We start from the raw sequence: 17,908 nt of genomic DNA on the forward strand, positions 1-17,908 counted from the left end.
GTCTGAGCCACAAGGGCCCATGTTCACGTTGATGTCCTGTTCCAGGGTCTGAGAACAAAAGGTAAGGCAGAAAAGCAGTAGCTGCTGGTCAGAATGAGGAAGGCTAGCTGGAACTTTAAGGCAGAGAGAGAATTTGGGGTAGAAGCAAGGAGATGTTGCAATTAAAGTCTACTGTAAGAAATAGAATTTTCAGAGCAAAGGGTTGAACAGGAGAAAAAATAAGTTACAGACTGAGAGTCCTGTGTACACTGACTTGGTGTCACGAGTGCATGGAAAGTAGCTGATGGGTGAGTATCAGAGATAATGGGAACTGCAGATGCTGGAGATTCCAAGATAATAAAATGTGAGGCTGGATGAACACAGCAGGCCAAGCAGCATCTCAGGAGCACAAAAGCTGACGTTTCGGGCCTAGACCCTTCATCAGAGAGGGGGATGGGGGGAGGGAACTGGAATAAATAGGGAGAGAGGGGGAGGCGGACCGAAGATGGAGAGTAAAGAAGATAGGTGGAGAGGGTGTAGGTGGGGAGGTAGGGAGGGGATAGGTCAGTCCAGGGAAGACGGACAGGTCAAGGAGGTGGGATGAGGTTAGTAGGTAGCTGGGGGTGCGGCTTGGGGTGGGAGGAAGGGATGGGTGGGAGGAAGAACCGGTTAGGGAGGCAGAGACAGGTTGGACTGGTTTTGGGATGCAGTGGGTGGGGGGGAAGAGCTGGGCTGGTTGTGTGGTGCAGTGGGGGGAGGGGATGAACTGGGCTGGTTTAGGGATGCAGTGGGGGAAGGGGAGATTTTGAAACTGGTGAAGTCCACATTGATACCATATGGCTGCAGGGTTCCCAGGCGGAATATGAGTTGCTGTTCCTGCAACCTTCGGGTGGCATCATTGTGGCAGTGCAGGAGGCCCATGATGGACATGTCATCAAGAGAATGGGAGGGGGAGTGGAAATGGTTTGCGACTGGGAGGTGCAGTTGTTTGTTGCGAACTGAGCGGAGGTGTTCTGCAAAGCGGTTGCGACTGGGAGGTGCAGTTGTTTAATGCGGAACACCTCCGCTCAGTTCGCAACAAACAACTGCACCTCCCAGTCGCAAACCATTTCCACTCCCCCTCCCATTCTCTTGATGACATGTCCATCATGGGCCTCCTGCACTGCCACAATGATGCCACCCGAAGGTTGCAGGAACAGCAACTCATATTCCGCCTGGGAACCCTGCAGCCATATGGTATCAATGTGGACTTCACCAGTTTCAAAATCTCCCCTTCCCCCACTGCATCCCTAAACCAGACCAGTTCATCCCCTCCCCCCACTGCACCACACAACCAGCCCAGCTCTTCCCCCCCACCCACTGCATCCCAAAACCAGTCCAACCTGTCTCTGCCTCCCTAACCGGTTCTTCCTCCCACCCATCCCTTCCTCCCACCCCAAGCCGCACCCCCAGCTACCTACTAACCTCATCCCACCTCCTTGACCTGTCCGTCTTCCCTGGACTGACCTATCCCCTCCCTACCTCCCCACCTACACCCTCTCCACCTATCTTCTTTACTCTCCTTCTTCGGTCCGCCTCCCCCTCTCTCCCTATTTATTCCAGTTCCCTCCCCCCATCCCCCTCTCTGATGAAGGGTCTAGGCCCGAAACGTCAGCTTTTGTGCTCCTGAGATGCTGCTTGGCCTGCTGTGTTCATCCAGCCTCACATTTTATTATGATGGGTGAGTATGTTTGTTCTGTATTTCTAATGTTTAAAACAAAAGTTAGGTATTTAGTTTGTGCTAAAAGTATTATTTTTCTGAGAAACAGCCTGTTAAATTTTCATAAAAAGTAAATTTTTTATTTAAAGGGTAATCATTAGTTTTTGGAGTTATCGGATGGCAGGTCAAAATGGTCAAGTGGAGTGTACAGTCTTCATTACATGTGAAGTCATGGGAATACCATGTATTCCAGATAGGTGACTGTGAAGACTCTATAAATACACCTGCAGGAAGTGTCACTGACTGCATAATGTCAAGCCCCAAGTTTTAGAACTTCAACATCAGTTGGAGACACTGTTGCGCGTCCATGAGGCAAAAGGACTATGTGAATGACACATGCAGAAAGGTGGTCACTGAAATAACTCCACAAAGGCCAGTAATTTGTTACCCTGTCACCCTTTATTTAATGTGGAGAGTCCTTGTTACTGATCCAACTCCCTCAGCGCCGGCTCTCAGAATGAACAGGTTGTCTGACACTCCTATTTTTATCCGTCAGCCAGGACCCCCTGATTGGACTAAATTAACAGCCCCCAATCAGGGAGCTCATATTGTATGAGGTCCACCTAGCTGACCTTGTTACAATCACTACATCCCTTCCACTCTGAGTCCGAGGACATAGGCTTGTTCTTTTTCTCTTAGCTCTTCCTGGGGTGTTTTAGCACCAGGTCAGTTTCCTCCAACTCTGCCTCTGATACAGGAGGCACAGAACATATAGTAACTCTCTTCTTGTGCCAGACTGAAGTGTCGAGGCAGCGACATCCTCAGTGTCTATCTCAGATCTCAAAGTATGGGTGGCATTGTGGCTCAGTAGTTAGCATTGCTGCCTCACAGCACTAGGGACCTGGGTTTGATGCCAGCCTCGAGCGATTGTCTGTGTGGAGTTTGCACATTCTCCCCGTGGCCGTGTGGGTTACCTATAGGTGCTCTGGCTTCTTCCCACATTCTAAAGATGTGCAGATTAGGTGGATTGGCTGTGCTAAATTGCCTATGGTATTCAGGGATGTATAGATTAGGCAGATTATAGGGGCATGGGTCTGGGTGGACTGCTTCGAGGGTCAGTGTGGACTTGTTGGGCCGAAGGGCCTGCTTCCACACTGTAGGGATTCTATGATCTGTATCACATTGTTTGATGGAGAGGGAAATTCCATAAGTTTTAGAACAGTTGGAAAGGCTGTCGAGGAGTCAGGCATGTTTTACTTCTCCACCTTTTGCAATTTTGCAACTTTCAGATGGTTCATGTGCTTGTTCAGGATCGTTGCCCATACCCAAACGTTAGACATCGCTGCACCTGACCTTGTATTGACCAAACCTCTTGCCCATGCAGGGCCATTAGTATGGATGTGCACCAAACCTCATTCCCTGAAGTAAATTGTCTTTATTACTTTGTGGGGCCTTGTGTCCAGCATTGGCCTTCCTGAGATGATGGGAACAGCAGATGCTGGAGAATCCAAGAGAACAAAGTGTGAAGTTGGATGAACACAGCAGGCCAAGCAGCATCTTAGGAGAACAAAAGCTGGCGTTTCGGGCCTAGACCTTTATCAGAGATGCTCTCTGATGAAGGGTCTAAGCCGGAAACGTCACCTTTGGTGCTCCTAAGATGCTGATTGGCCTTCCTGATGCTGTTTCAACATCCCCTAACCAGGTCTAGAACAATCACTCTTGCTCCCCATAATAATATGCTGACTTCTACCATGATCTGGTCTGTCCTGCTCCAGAAAGTTTTTAATTCTAATTGTGATAACCCTTTAGTTTCCCCCATCACCAACAGCTGTTTCAATTTTGTCAGGACCAGATCTTTCTGTGTCCAAAGTCTGATATTGTCAGCTGTGATTGGAAGTGTGCCCAGAAAATTTAAAACCACTATAGATTCTTCCAGAGGCAGTACTACCAGTGGTGTATCTGCCAATGGGAGGCAGATCAATGCATCTTTTTTTGCTACTTTGCTTCACAGAAAGTGTTCCGACTTGTAATTATATGCACTTGGTATGAGAGACCACAGCTGAATTTGGCCTGAAGCTATGGGTGGCACTGCCTTGTCATCCCTAAGTAGATCTATTGGGGTTTGTGGTTCATTATTCATAAAAAAATTACGTCTGTATAGATTTTGGTGGAACTTCAAATATGACTGCCACACTTCCTTCTCTACCTGGGTGTATTTACACTCTTCATTAGCCAAAGTCTTGAATGCACATGCTATTGGGCATCCAACTCCATTGGTCTACCTATGAGCCAATACTATCCAGATGCCAAATGGGGAGGCATCACTTGAGATCACAGTGCACGAACACTTAGTGAATGATAGCTGGCGCTTCACTTCCCTGAAAGCCATGAGTTAGCTATATGACAATTTCCCATGTCTGACCCAATTTTTGGAGCTGATGCAAAGGTGCCAGGATGGAAGCCAAGTTATGCATGAACTTTCTGTAATAGTTCACCAGCCCAAGGAGACACCTATGTTTCAGGCCCCCTTCTATCATCCTCACTTTATTTTCCAATGGGAAACCTGGCCTAGTTGACTTTGTAGCCCAACAAGGTCATTTGGGGTGCCTGGAACACACATAATTCCCTTCTAAGGAAAGCCTACCAACCACTCCTTGTGTATGATGGAACTCAGCTGCATTGGTTGTTATAAGGCAGGCAGGATCTGACTGATACCCAGTTCTAAAAGATGCTGGGCGCAGAAGATCGTCATGGGCTGCCAAGGTCTAAATGTCAGCATTTGGTTTGCATTGTTGGAAGAGTAGTGGGGGCAAAAACTTTCAGCTATGCCTGCTACATGTCGTGGGCAGTGTTACTTTGTGCTGTTGTTCCATTGTGTTGCCAGTGAAGAGTAACATCAGATTGTCAATGCTTTTCCAGGTTCACAGTGGCCTCTCAAAGATAATGTGGGCAAAAGGGATAGCAACCTTTTAATGGCTATCTGATGAGAGGTGAGTTGTTCTGGAAATGGCAAATGGTAAGGTGGGGCTAGAATTGTATTTAAGGAACACTACAGGAAGTGTTAGATATTTAAGAGGGGCATTGGTAAAATATAACAGGAAATCTCAAGAGGCATCATAACAAAAATCACTCCAAAAATCTCAACACAACTTGCACAGCCAAAAAAAAAGTTCAGAAAGTTAAAGTTTCACTGCATTTCATGACCATTTATATATATTAGGTGCTCAGTCTTAAGAATCTGCAAATGGAAAGTTTTTTTTTCTAATTTTTGATGCAACTTATGCTAAAAGATCAATTCACAGCAACAGAAGACATTGAGCAGGTTTCTGTATTTACATTTTGTTTAAAACTCCAAAATCTGAACAAAAAACAATGTCACTGATTTTCCTTGAGGTTGTACAGGACTTTGGTGAGACATCTTCTGGAGTACTGTGTACAGTTCTGCTCACCCTTGTACAGGAAGGATATTACTAAATTGGAGAAGGCTCAGGAAAGATTTACTATAATGTTGCCGGGGGTGGAGCGTTTGAGCTGTAAAAATAGGCTGGAAAGGTTGGGGTATTTTTCCCTGGAGCGCATGAGGCTGATCGATGACCTTATAGAGGTTTATAAAATCATGAAGGGCATAGATAAGGTGAATAGCAGAGGCCTTTTCCCTAGGGTGGGGGAGTTCAAATCTAGGAAGCATATTTTTAAGGTGAGAGGAGAAAGTTTTAAAAAGAACATGACGGCAACTTTTTAATACAGAGAGTGTCTTGTGTGTGGAATGAATGACCAGAGGAAGTTGCAGCAGGTACAGTGAGAACATTTAAAAGACATTTGGATATGTACATGAATAGGAAATGTTTTGGAAGGATATGAGCCAAATGCAGCAGGTGGGACTAGCTTAGCTTAGGAACATGTCTGGGGTGGGCTAGTTGGATTGAAGGGTCTGTTTCCAAGCTTTATGACTCTGTGACCCTGTGTCCTAGTTCTCTTAGTGCTCCTTATTGGTCTTCCCACTTCAGGATATGTCCTGAGTGAGGCTATGCAATTCAAGTGGTGCTTCCCAACCTCAGTCGGACTGATGAGGGTGTCCACTTCGACAGGAATACCCCATAACTCGTATGCTCCACTTGCCACACTTTCCACTGATAAATCCAGTTGCAGTGCCTGTTAGATATCTGGTTGCTTATGCGTGGTTACTTCATTAATCTCACTCTCGTAGCTATTGAAATAACTGCAGAGATGCCGGTATCCTGTCAGCAATTCACTCTTTAATTGCACATAGAGAGTTCTTGACACTGATCTAGCTCCCTCAGAGATAGCGCTTAGACTCAACAGGATGCCTGATATTCCTGTTTATATCTGTCAGCCAGGCCTCCCTGATTGGACCAGACTAACAGCCCCAATCAGGGAACTCATATTCTATGGGCCCACCTGGCTGACATTATTATAATCACTACAGTCACATTACAAATTAGAAACTCACCGGCATAAATGGCATAGATGACTATGAGGAAGTTTAAGATAGCTAGGCAGGTTTTACAATTATCTCTTGTGTTTAATGTACTTGCTAACCACTATTGCATTTTGGAAACTCACGAGGGTAATATTTCTTGAGGGGTGTGCAACTGGTGCCAAAGCCATGAAAGCACGAGTGACCCAGCTATTGAGGAGAAGTGGAAGATGAATAGATGAGCAATAATCATGGGGATTTCACATCAGTGGGTTAGACAGACATTTTTGTGGTATTAAACATGTTGCCATGGTGGTGTGTGGCCTCTCTTTTGCCAGGGTCAAGGATGTCACAGAGTAGCTGCAGGACATCCTTCTCTGGAAGGAAGATCATAAAGAAGTCACATCATGCTCACCTTTACTGCAAGAAGAGTTGAGTACAGGAGTAATGAAGTCTTTCTTCAAATGTATAAGAGCTTGGTTAGAGGGTGTACAATAATGACCTGTTCCCAGAAGTGTTTGACAGTCCTATGAAGAGAGATTGGGCAAACTAGACCTGTTTTTTCGAGAGTTTCAAAGGATGAGAGGTGACATCATTAAAACCTACAAAATACTTTAAGGGATAGACTGGGTAGATGCAAATCAAATGTTTCCCCTATTGGGGAATCTAAAAGTCTAAAGGGTACAGTCTAATAGTATGTGGGATGCCACGTAGGTCTGAGAAGAGGCATAATTATTTTCCTTTAAGTGTTGTGAACCTTTGGAATTCTCTACAACAGAGGGCTGAGGAGATTTGGTTTTTGGGTAGGTTTATGAGAAAGAACATAGAACAAAGAACATTACAGCACCGTTGAGGCCCTTTGGCCCTCGATGTTGCACCGACCTGTGAAACCAAATTGAAGCCCATCTAACCTACACTCTTGCATTATCATCCATATGTTTATCCAATGACCATTTAAATGCCCTTAAAGTTGGTGAGTCTACTACTGTTGCAGGCAGGGCATTCTACGCCCTTACTACTCTCTGATGAAAGAATCTGCCTCTGACATCTGTCCGATATCTATTACCCCTCAGTTTAAAGCTATGTCCCCTCATGCTAGCCATCTCCATCTGAGGAAAAAGGCTCTCACTGTCCACCCTATCTAATCCTCTGATCATTTTGTATGTCTCTATTAGGTCACCTCTTAACCTTCTTCTCTCTAATGAAAACAGCCTCAAATCCCTCAGCTTTTCCTCATAAGACCTTCCTTCCATACCAGGCAACATCCTGGTAAATCACCTCTGCACTCTTTCCAATGCTTCCACATCCTTCCTATAATGCGGCGGCCAGAGCCGTACACAATACTCCAAGTGCGGCCGCACCAGAGTTTTGTACACTTGCAACATGACCTAATGGCTCTGAAACTCAATCCCTCTACCAATAGAACCTAACATACCGTCCGCCTTCCTAACAACCCTATCAACCTGGGTGACAACTTTCAGGGATCTATGTACATGGACACTGAGATATCTCTGCTCATCCACACTACCAAGAATCTTACCATTTGCCCAGTGCTCTGTATTCCTGTTACTCCTTCCAAAGTGAATCACCTCACACTTTTTCACATTAAACTCCATTTGCCACCTCTCAGCCCAGCCCTGCAGCTTATTTATGTCTCTCTGTAACCTGCAACAACCTTCCGCACAATCCACAACTCCAATGACTTCAGTGTCATCCGCAAAATCACTAACCCATCCTTCTATGCCCTCATCCAGGTTATTTATAAAAATGACAAACAGCAATGGCCCCAAAACAAATCCTTGCGGCGGAGCATAAGTAACTGAACTCCAGGATAAACATTTCCCATCAACCGCAACCCTCTCACTTCTTACAGCTAGCCAATTTCTGATACAAACTGCTGAATCACCCTCAATCCCATGCCTCCGTATTTCCTGCAACATGACCTCCGAAACTCAATCCCAAAGATTGATAGATATCTGATTAGGAGTGGCACACAGGATTATGCTGACAAAGCGAGTTAACAACATTGATTTGTTCAATCAGCCATGATTATACTGAACCATGGGACAGGCTTGATGGAGTGCATGGCATTCCTTTGTTCCTGAAGTCCACTGCCGTAATGAGGGGTGGCTATAAAATTGGATCTGCTGTCTTTTTCATGACATATTTAACAAAGAGCCTCCAATCTTCTTGCTTTGTGGATATACAAGGTCCCATAACACAACTTCAAAGAAGAGTTGGGGGCTATCACTGGAACCCTTACTAATAATTATCCCTTTTTTTTATTCTTTCATGGGATTTTGCTGTCAGGGGCTATTCATTTCCCATCTCCAACTGCCTCTGAGGAGGTGCTGGTGAGCTGCCATCTTAAATTATTACAGTCTTTGGGATGTAGTTACATCCAATGTGCTTTAAGAAAGGGAAATAAGTGACATCGACCCAGAAACAATAAAGGAATGGCGATGTAGCTTCAAGTCAGGATGGTGAGTGTCTTGGAGGGGATCTTGTCAGTGGTGGTGTTCCCCTGCATCTGCTGCCTTTGTTTTTCTAAGTGAAGTCGCAGATTTGGATGGCACTGTCAAAGGACCCTTGCCAAGTGACTGGCAATGTTATTGGGTGTTGAGGGGTGAAGCTCAGATTTTATTTTGTTAGAGATGATCATTCCCTGGCACTGTGTGGCACCAATGGCACTTGTCATTTGTTGGTCTGACGCTTGATGTTATCCAGGTCTTGTTGTAAATGGACAGAGGCTGCTTCAGTATCCAAGGAGTTATGAATGACGTTGAACAGTAACACCTCAAAAGTGTTTAATTGGTTATTAAACACTTTGATGTACTAGTTGTTGTGAAAAATAGGATACAAATGCAGGTTTCTCTTTTTCTTCCTAATTGTTAAAATACGGTAAAGGCAGATTGTCTGAGCATCATCACAGTCTTGTTTAAGGAATCTTGCGGTGTACAAATTGACTGCCATATTTCCTACATTATGATGGCTACTACACTTCAAAAATACACAAATTATACTAGTTTCAAAATCTCCCCACCCCCAGCCTCATCCCATGTCCAACCCTCCCTCTCATTCCCTCCTCCTTGACCTGACACATGTCCATCTGTCCATCTTCTCTCCCGTCTATCCGCTCCTCCCACCTCACTGACCAATCCCCACTACTCCCTACCTGCACTCACCTATCACCACCTCAACTACCTTCCCCAACCCCACCTTTCCTCACTCTATTTATTTCTGAGCTCCTTTCACCCTCCCCTATTTCTGAAGAAGGTTCCTGACCCAAAACGTCAACTTTCCTGCTCCTCTGATGCTGCCTGGCCTGCTGTGTTCCTTCAGCTCCACACCTCGTTATCTCTGACTCCAGCATTGGCAGTTCTTACTATCTCAGAATGAAGCGCTTTGGGTTGTTATAAGATTGTGAAAAAGCTTTGTTTCCTTCTATAGATATATGAAAAGGCACAGATAAAGAGAAAAATAAATGAATTGATTTTGTTTAAAGTAAACCAAACTTTTGCTAAAAGGGTACTGCTGTTTTTCAGGTTTGACACTGAAGAACTTTTAAAATCAGTCAATTACAACAGTAGCCAGATATGTTGCTTGTACTGGAAATTTAAACGAGTCCATTGGTGGAACACTGTTCCACAGCGTGGAAAGTAATATTTAAAGACAATTCATCATGAAACATCTGGAGGATGTGTACTTTGTCCACACTTGTGGCATTGTGGGAATTACGTATGTGAACTTGTTGCATTGTAAATACACATTGCAGATGTGTGGGCTAGCTTCCTTTTTTCCACTGGGCCCGTTGCCCGAGATTGAATGTTCATAAATAACTTGTCTGAAGGTTTTCTATAACTTGGCAATTGGTTCATTTTAACAAATAGAGAATAAATTGATTTAGAGTATTTTAGATCAAGTTAGACTAAGTGATGCAAACTCAAACAAATATCTTTATAGCCCTGAGGTAACAAGGTGTAGAGCTGGATGAACACAACTGGCCAAGCAGCACGAGAGGAGCAGGAAAGCTGATGTTTTGGGTCTGGACCCTTTTTTACAAAATTTCTGAAGAAGGGCCTGGACCCGAAACATCAGATTTCCTGCTCCTCTGATGCTGCTTGGCCTGCTGTGTTCCTCCAGCTCTATACCTTGTTATATCAGATTCTCCAGCGTCTGCAGCCCCCACTATCTCTTTTTAACCCTGGTTCTCTTTGGGGCTTGTGTAGAATCATATAAACTTGAGCTGTTGCTAAGTTACAGAATAACATCTGTGGCACCTTGACAAAGATTTGACTGTGTTTTGACTGTGGACCTGTCTATGTGAGATGTCTTGTGAAGGCACTGCAAATGGTGCTTCTCCTGTGCTCTGAGGTGTTGACTGTAAGTTGTCGAATTCTCAAAAACAAACAGGAGTGTGGGAATCACAGTTATCAGTAAATCCTGGGCTTGACCCAAGGCTTGAAATCCTGGTTTTCTTTTGCTGGCCAGATGAATTTCAAAATCCGTGTCTACATCAGTTGAGAAGAAATTGTCCATATTTTCCAGGATCTTGCCATTGATTTAATGAGTGGAGGATGTGGTGTTCTGCCGACTGGAAAGGCATCTTAATCTTCAGAGTTTGGAGACCTGGAGCTCAGCTTCTGATTGAGCATTCACACAACCACTATCTGCATACTGAAGCTCAGTGAGGGAAGGTGAGTGAACTTAGTTTAGGATTAAATGTGGTGAAGGCTTAATAGCTTCCTGTCTGTTCCATTAATGATCTCCATGTCTGTGGGTATTTTTTTGAAGTTCCAGTATTGCAGCAAGGAGACAGAGAATTTGATGGCAAGCAAAGTGGCCCAACAATAGTGATCTCTCCTAAAATAGCGTGCTCAAAGTCGAGGTTCCAACCACTGAAAACCACCTCTGCCATTCCCATTCATAAGCCTGACACCAGAGTCCAGAAGCAATTGTTCTACTTGAAACATTAGCCTCAGTAAGGGGACCTCAGGGGGACATCAGAAACTGTTTAGGGATTCAATCAACAAAAAAAATCTCTGAAGAAACTGTATATCCCTGCAATGATGGGAGCCCCTGACTAAAGTCCAACCAAACCGAGATGGTTCACTTAGGAAGGTACAAAACACATCAACAGATTTCTTGGCAGTATTGAGAAGTGAAGTTGAAGCATTGGACAGAACTTGTGAATTTCAAAAAACAAATCTGTTTGATCCTTTACAGGTCATGCCTTGTAAATGGGAGAGTCGATGGATAGCACATGTACCATACCTTGGAGATGCCTTCACTTGAGACCAAGCTAAGTAAATCATCGTCATTTTTTAGAGGCTCACAAACTCACTATTTTCAACCTGAGCATAAGCTCCCATGTGCACTCCCATGTAATAAATAGGATCAGCACTTCCTCTCTTTCTTATGAGGACTGGTTGCCTTTATTTTCTTGACGCCTTTTTCTCAGATTCTTGAGTGCTTCCCTGGACCTATGAAGTTCAGGAATACCTCAGGAAGCTCTGAAAATTGATACTGTAGAGCCTTCCCTGCCCAAAATCCATCTCTATGGCAACATGCATCACATACCCTCAGTATCCAACTAGAAATGCCCCAAACTCCATTATAGATAGGAATTCAACAGATAGATTCAAGAATAGCTGTTTATAAAATCTGGATCCCTCCCTTTGCGATTTGGAGAATAACAAGACTACTCATAATCAGCATAGATCCTCTTGCCCTTCTCCATAAATGTAAACATGCTGCACCTTCTTAGAAAATTTCTGATTTTGGAGTCCGGCCATCCCAAGAGCAATAAACTGCTCAAGTATGGCCAGTAGAGGTGAGTGTAGGTGGTGAAGTAGAGAGGGGATAGGTCAGTTCGGGGAGGACGGACAGGTCAAGCGGCTGGGACGAGGTTAGTACTGCAAAGCATCTTCCAGGGATGCCTAACCTGAAGATGTTATCCTCCTCCCTCCGGACAACCACAGGGGATCTCTCTCCCACTGCAACTCTCTTGTAATCTCTTCCGCTCCACCTATCTTCTCCTCTATCTACCTTCAATCTGACTCCCCCTCTGTCCCTATTTATTTCAGAATCCTCTCCCCATCCCCCTTTTCTGATGAAGGGTCTAGGCCCTAAACGTCAGCTTTTGTGCTTCTAAGATACTGCTTGGCCTGTTGTGTTCATCCAGCTCCACACTTTGTTATCTAGAAAATGGATGTGTGGCTTGAGGTCGAAGAAGGGGATAGGTGAGAGGAAGAACAGGTTAGGGAGGTGGGGATGAGCTGGGCTGGTTTTGGGATGCAGTCGGGGGAGGGGAGATTTTGAAGCTGTTCTTCCTCTCACCTATCCCCTCCTTCCACCTCAAGTCGCATCTCCATTTCCTTTCTTGCTAACCTCATTCCTGCCCCCTTGACCTGTCTGTCCTCCCTGGACTGGCCTATCCCCTCCCTACCTCCCCACCTACAGTCACCTCTACTGGGTCCATCCCTGCCTCTTTAACTTGTCTGTCTCTTCTCCACCTATCTTCTCCTCTATCCATCTTCGATCCGCCTCCCCCCTCTCCCTATTTATTTCAGAACCCTCTCCTCCTCCACCTCTCTGATGTAGGGTCTAGGCCCGAAATGTCAGCTTTTGTGCTCCTAAGCTGCTGCTTGGCCTGCTGTGTTCATCCAGCTCTACACTTTGTTATCTCAGATTCTCCAACATCTGCAGTTCCCATTATCTCTGCTCAAACATGGTGCTGGGTAGAAATTACAGCAGGTCACAAGACTACATTCCTCCATTTTAGTTTAAATTAATGAGACAATGCCGAAATGTACCAATCTTATAAACATTGAATTTCTACATTTTAGGCTCCTAAGCTTATTTACATATCATTTACTACAACTCCTTTTAGAAGGAAAATTACATACAGTTCTTTCATTGTTTTAAGTTTCAGTCACAAAGCAATTGATAATACCTTGTAAGAAGAGAATAGGTAGAATCTTATAGGAGCCAGAGCAACTTAGCCATAGCAAGATCTGTGACAGAATCTGGTGAGAAGTCTAGTGAGACACATCTCAATTTTGGGAGCATCTCACTCTCTTCTACACTTTTCATAAGCAGTATGGGTTCTCATTAGGCAGTGGCAAGTTGCTAATTAAGTAAAATTACTGCTTGTTAAACGTTTTGATGACACCTCAACTCACTTCATTCGTAGCAGGCCAAGCAGCATCTCAGGAGCACAAAAGCTGATGTTTCAGGCCTAGACCCTTCATCAGAGAGGGGGATGGGGAGAGGGAACTGGAATAAATAGGGAGAGAGGGGGAGGCGGACCGAAGATGGAGAGAAAAGAAGATAGGTGGAGAGGAGAATATAGGTGGGGAGGTAGGGAGGGGCTAGGTCAGTCCAGGGAAGATGGACAGGTCAAGGAGGCGGGATGAGGTAGTAGGTAGGAAATGGAGGTGCGGCTTGAGGTGGGAGGAAGGGATGGGTGAGAGGAAGAACAGGTTAGGGAAGCAGAGACAGGCTGGGATGGTTTTGGGATGCAGTGCGGGGAGGGGATGAGCTGGGCTGGTTGTGTGATGCAGTGGGGGAAGGGGAGATTTTGAATCTTGTGAAGTCCACATTGATACCATTGGGCTGCAGGGTTCCCAAGCGGAATATGAGTTGCTCTTCTTGCAACCTTCGAGTGGCATCATTGTGGCACTGCAGGAGGCCAATGATGGACATGTCATCTAAAGAATGGGAGGGGGAGTTGAAATGGGTCGCGACTGGGAGGTGCAGTTGTTTATTGCGAACCAAGCGGAGGTGCTCTGCAAAGCGGTCCCCAAGCCTCCGCTTGGTTTCCCAATAGAGGAAGCCACACCGGGTACAATGGATGCAGTATACCACATTGGCAGATGTGCAGGGGAACATCTGCTTAATATGGAAGGTCATCTTGGGGCCTGGGGTGGGGGTGAGGGAGGAGGTATGGGGGCAAGTGTAGCACTTCCTGCGGTTGCAGGGGAAGGTGCCAGGTGTGGTGGGGTTGGAGGGGAGTGTGGAGTGTACAAGGGAGTCACGGAGAGAGTGGTCTCTCCGGCAAGCAGACAGGGGTGGGGATGGAAAAATGGCTTGGTTGGTGGGGTCGGATTGTAGATGGCCGAAGTGTCATAACCTTCATAGAGCATTTCGCATCCACCTACATGATGCTTTTGCACTTCAATGCTACATATCAAACTACAGCAGCAACTGCCACTGTAACAGTGCAACAAGGACACCGTACACTCAAAGGGCACGTACTCAGCTCATGGGCTGCACCTGGCTGTGTCTCCGTGCTTTTTACTTATCACTGCTTTGGCATTCACTCACTTTGGCTCTACCAAGATGATCATAATATCTCTGACTTGCATTGCCCTGCCTTGCCTGCCATAAGGATGGTTACATAGTTAAAGCAATATGTTTCATAAGATAGGATGAGAAAATCCACTGGGCACTCAACTCAAGTTGGATTTCACCAAAACAAATCAGTCCAATTCAGTCAGTCCAGTGTTTGCAAATGGATCACAGGCATTTTCACCAACATTGTGCAATCTATTTCTCCTCCTTTTGTTGTGAAATGACAGTATTATTACAATATTTTACAATATTACAATATCTTTTCTCTTTCTGATGCTTTTCCGTGTATTTCCCGAAATTTGAGTTTTGGTTCAAATTTTCAACACCATTTATTTCTTATTATTAGGGAAAATCTCACTGTAAAGTACTGGTCCTGGAAAGATTCTTTTAATCCATTTATGCAAACCGTTTGTCAGATGGTACAACCTAATACTGACTCCATGCCACTGTTATCAATTCCCCAAATATATAATTAGAATATGTAACCATAGATGTTGGAGCAGCAGTAAGCCCATTTAGTCCATCCACTTTGCTCCTCTGTTCAATGAAATCATATCTGATCTGGCAATCCCCATCCCCACTTCTCTGCTTTTCTTCATAGCCCTTGATTCTGTCTTATCTCTGTCTTAAATGGGTGACTCCTTACCCTGAGAAGTCCTCAAATTTACTAAGAGAAGAAACAACCTCTCTGTACGTCCCTGCGCCTATCCTGTCAAATCTGCTGACTATCTTGTATATTTCAGTAAGTGTCATCTTTTTCTTAAAAGGATAACCCCTTATTTTAAACAATGTCCCTTTGTTCTGAACTCAACTACAAGACGACAGTCAAACAATTCATAATGTTATATGCTTCAATCAAGTAACCCCTCATGATTCTAAACCCCAGTGGAACCAAGCCAAGTCTGCCTAATATTTCTTCATAAAGCAGCACACTTATTCCAACTTCCTTTGAACCACCTCCAACACATTTGTATCCTTTAAATGAGCAGACCTTAACTGCACATATTTTGAAGATGTGGTCTCACCCATGCCTTATTTACTTGTGTATTAACATTCTTCAATTTACCTGTTATAATAAATGAAAGCAATCCTTAACCTCCTTAATAATGAGCTGTCCCTGCAAGCAGCCTTTTTGTGTCTCCTGCAGTAGAACTAGATCCATCTGCTCCTCAGAATTCTGCAGTCATTTATCATTTAAGTAATAATCTGCTTTTTCATTCTTCTTGCCAACGTGAACAGTTTCACATTTTCTCACATTGTACATCATTTGCTAGATTTTGTCCATTCACCGCGAGGGACTCGGGTTTGCTTCCAGCCTCGGGTGACTGTCTGTGTGGAGCTTGCATGTTCTCTCTGTGTCTGTGTGGATTTCCTCCAGGTGCTCTGGTTTCCTCCCAAGGTCCAAAAATGTGCAGGTTTGGTGAATTGGCCATGCTAAATTGCCTGTAGTGTTCAGGGGTGAGTGGTTATAGGGGATGGGTCTGGGTGGGATGCTTCAAGGGGTGGTGTGGATTTGTTGGGCTGAAGGACCTGTTTCTACACTGTAGGGAATCTAACCTAATCTAATCTTGCTCAATCTGTCTATATTTATCTGCACCCTCCTTATGTCTTCAGCACAACATGCATTTCTACCTACCTTTGTCATCTGCAAATTTAGCTACCATGCCTTCACTCCTCACATCTAAGGCATTGATATAATTTGTAAACAGCGAGGCCCCATCATAGACCCCTGCTGGACTCCTATCAATCTCTTATATCACGAGGTCCTAATTAGTGCAAAACATTTTATGTGGCACCTTGTCAAATGCCTTCTAGAAATCCACGTACTGTACATCCTCTAGTTCCACTTTATTGACAGTGCACGTTACTTCTTCAAAGAACTCCAGTAAATTGACTGGACATGATTTCCATTTCACAAGCTTTTCTAAATGCCTCACTGTAATGTCCTTAATGATCAATTCTAACACCTTCCCCATGATGAGCTTCAAGCTAACTGGCTCACAATTCCCTGTATTCTACATCCGTCACTTATTGAGTTGAAAAGTTATATTGGCTGTTCTCCAGTCTGATGGAACCTTTCCAGTATTAAGTGGATTTTGGAAAATTGACATAAACACATCTACCACCTCTTCAGCCAGCTCTTTTAAGATGTGAGCATGAAAGGAGCCAGGAGCCAGCCTACTGTTCCATCAGTTTGTTCAGTGATATTCCAGTAATCATAATTTCATCAAGTTCTTTTGTTTTCACTGCCTGATTCAGAGCTATTATAAATTGCTTTTATGTCCTCTATAGTGAAGACAGAAGCACAATATATAAACATTTCAGCCACCACTTCTGTATATATAATAAATTCCCCATCTCAGTCTTTAGAGGACCAAAACTCACTATGCTTATTCTTTCCCTTTTTAAAAACTCCTGTTATCCAATTTTAAATTTCTGAATATTTTCCTGTTCTGCAGTGACCCCTTCCTCCTGATTAATGTTTTACTCACTTTCTGCCATTCTTTGTTTTCTGAGCAATCATCTGATGTGCCAAACATCTTTGAACAAAGAACAATACAGCACAGGAATAGGGTCTTCGGCCTGTGCTCACACATTTTGTCCTTCCATACTAAAACTGTTTCCACTTACAGGATCTGTATCCCTCCATCCCCTTCCTATTCATGTATTCGCCCAAGTTCTTCTTGAATGTTACTACTTTGTCTCCTTCCATCACCTCCTCTGGCAGCACATTCCAGGCACTCACCACCTTTTGTGTGAAAACATTCCCTCGCATGTCTCTTCTAAACTACCCACCCCCACCACACCTTGAACCTGTGGCCCCTCGTCATTGACACCTTCACCCTGGGAAAAAGCTTTGTACTTCCCACCCTATCCATGCCATTCACAAACCATTAGGTCATCTCTCAATCTCTTGCGTTCCAGTGAAAACAAGCCCAACCTATCCGAACGTCCTTCATAGCTAAAATCCTCCGTACCTGGCAAAATCCTAGTAAACCTTTTCTGTACCCTCTCCAAAGCATCCACATCCTTCTGGTAGTGTGGTGACCAAAACTGCATGCAATATTCCAAGTGCTGCCTAACCAAATTTCTTTAAATCATGCTTTTTTTCCTGAAGTTTGCTGCTTTCTTGAAATTCTTCAGTTAACCAAGGGAAGAGGGGGCTCTTCTTCGAATTTTTCTTCATAGTAAGGCTAGACTTAATCTGAAATACCCCCTTCAATTTCTGCCATTCCTTCTCTATTGATCTAGTCCCTAGTACTACTATCTCAGCTCACTTCCATTAACTCAGCTTTCATGACTACATCATTGCCATTACCTCAGTTTTAACTATGAATCTTAGATCCACAGTTCTCCCTTTCAAACTAATTGTAAAATGCAATTGTATTATGATTGCAGCTACCTAATGGTGCCTTTACTCTGTTGTAATTACTTAA

Source organism: Stegostoma tigrinum, chromosome 6 (assembly GCF_030684315.1).
Source record: "Stegostoma tigrinum isolate sSteTig4 chromosome 6, sSteTig4.hap1, whole genome shotgun sequence".
Taxonomy (NCBI): Eukaryota; Metazoa; Chordata; class Chondrichthyes; order Orectolobiformes; family Stegostomatidae; genus Stegostoma; species Stegostoma tigrinum.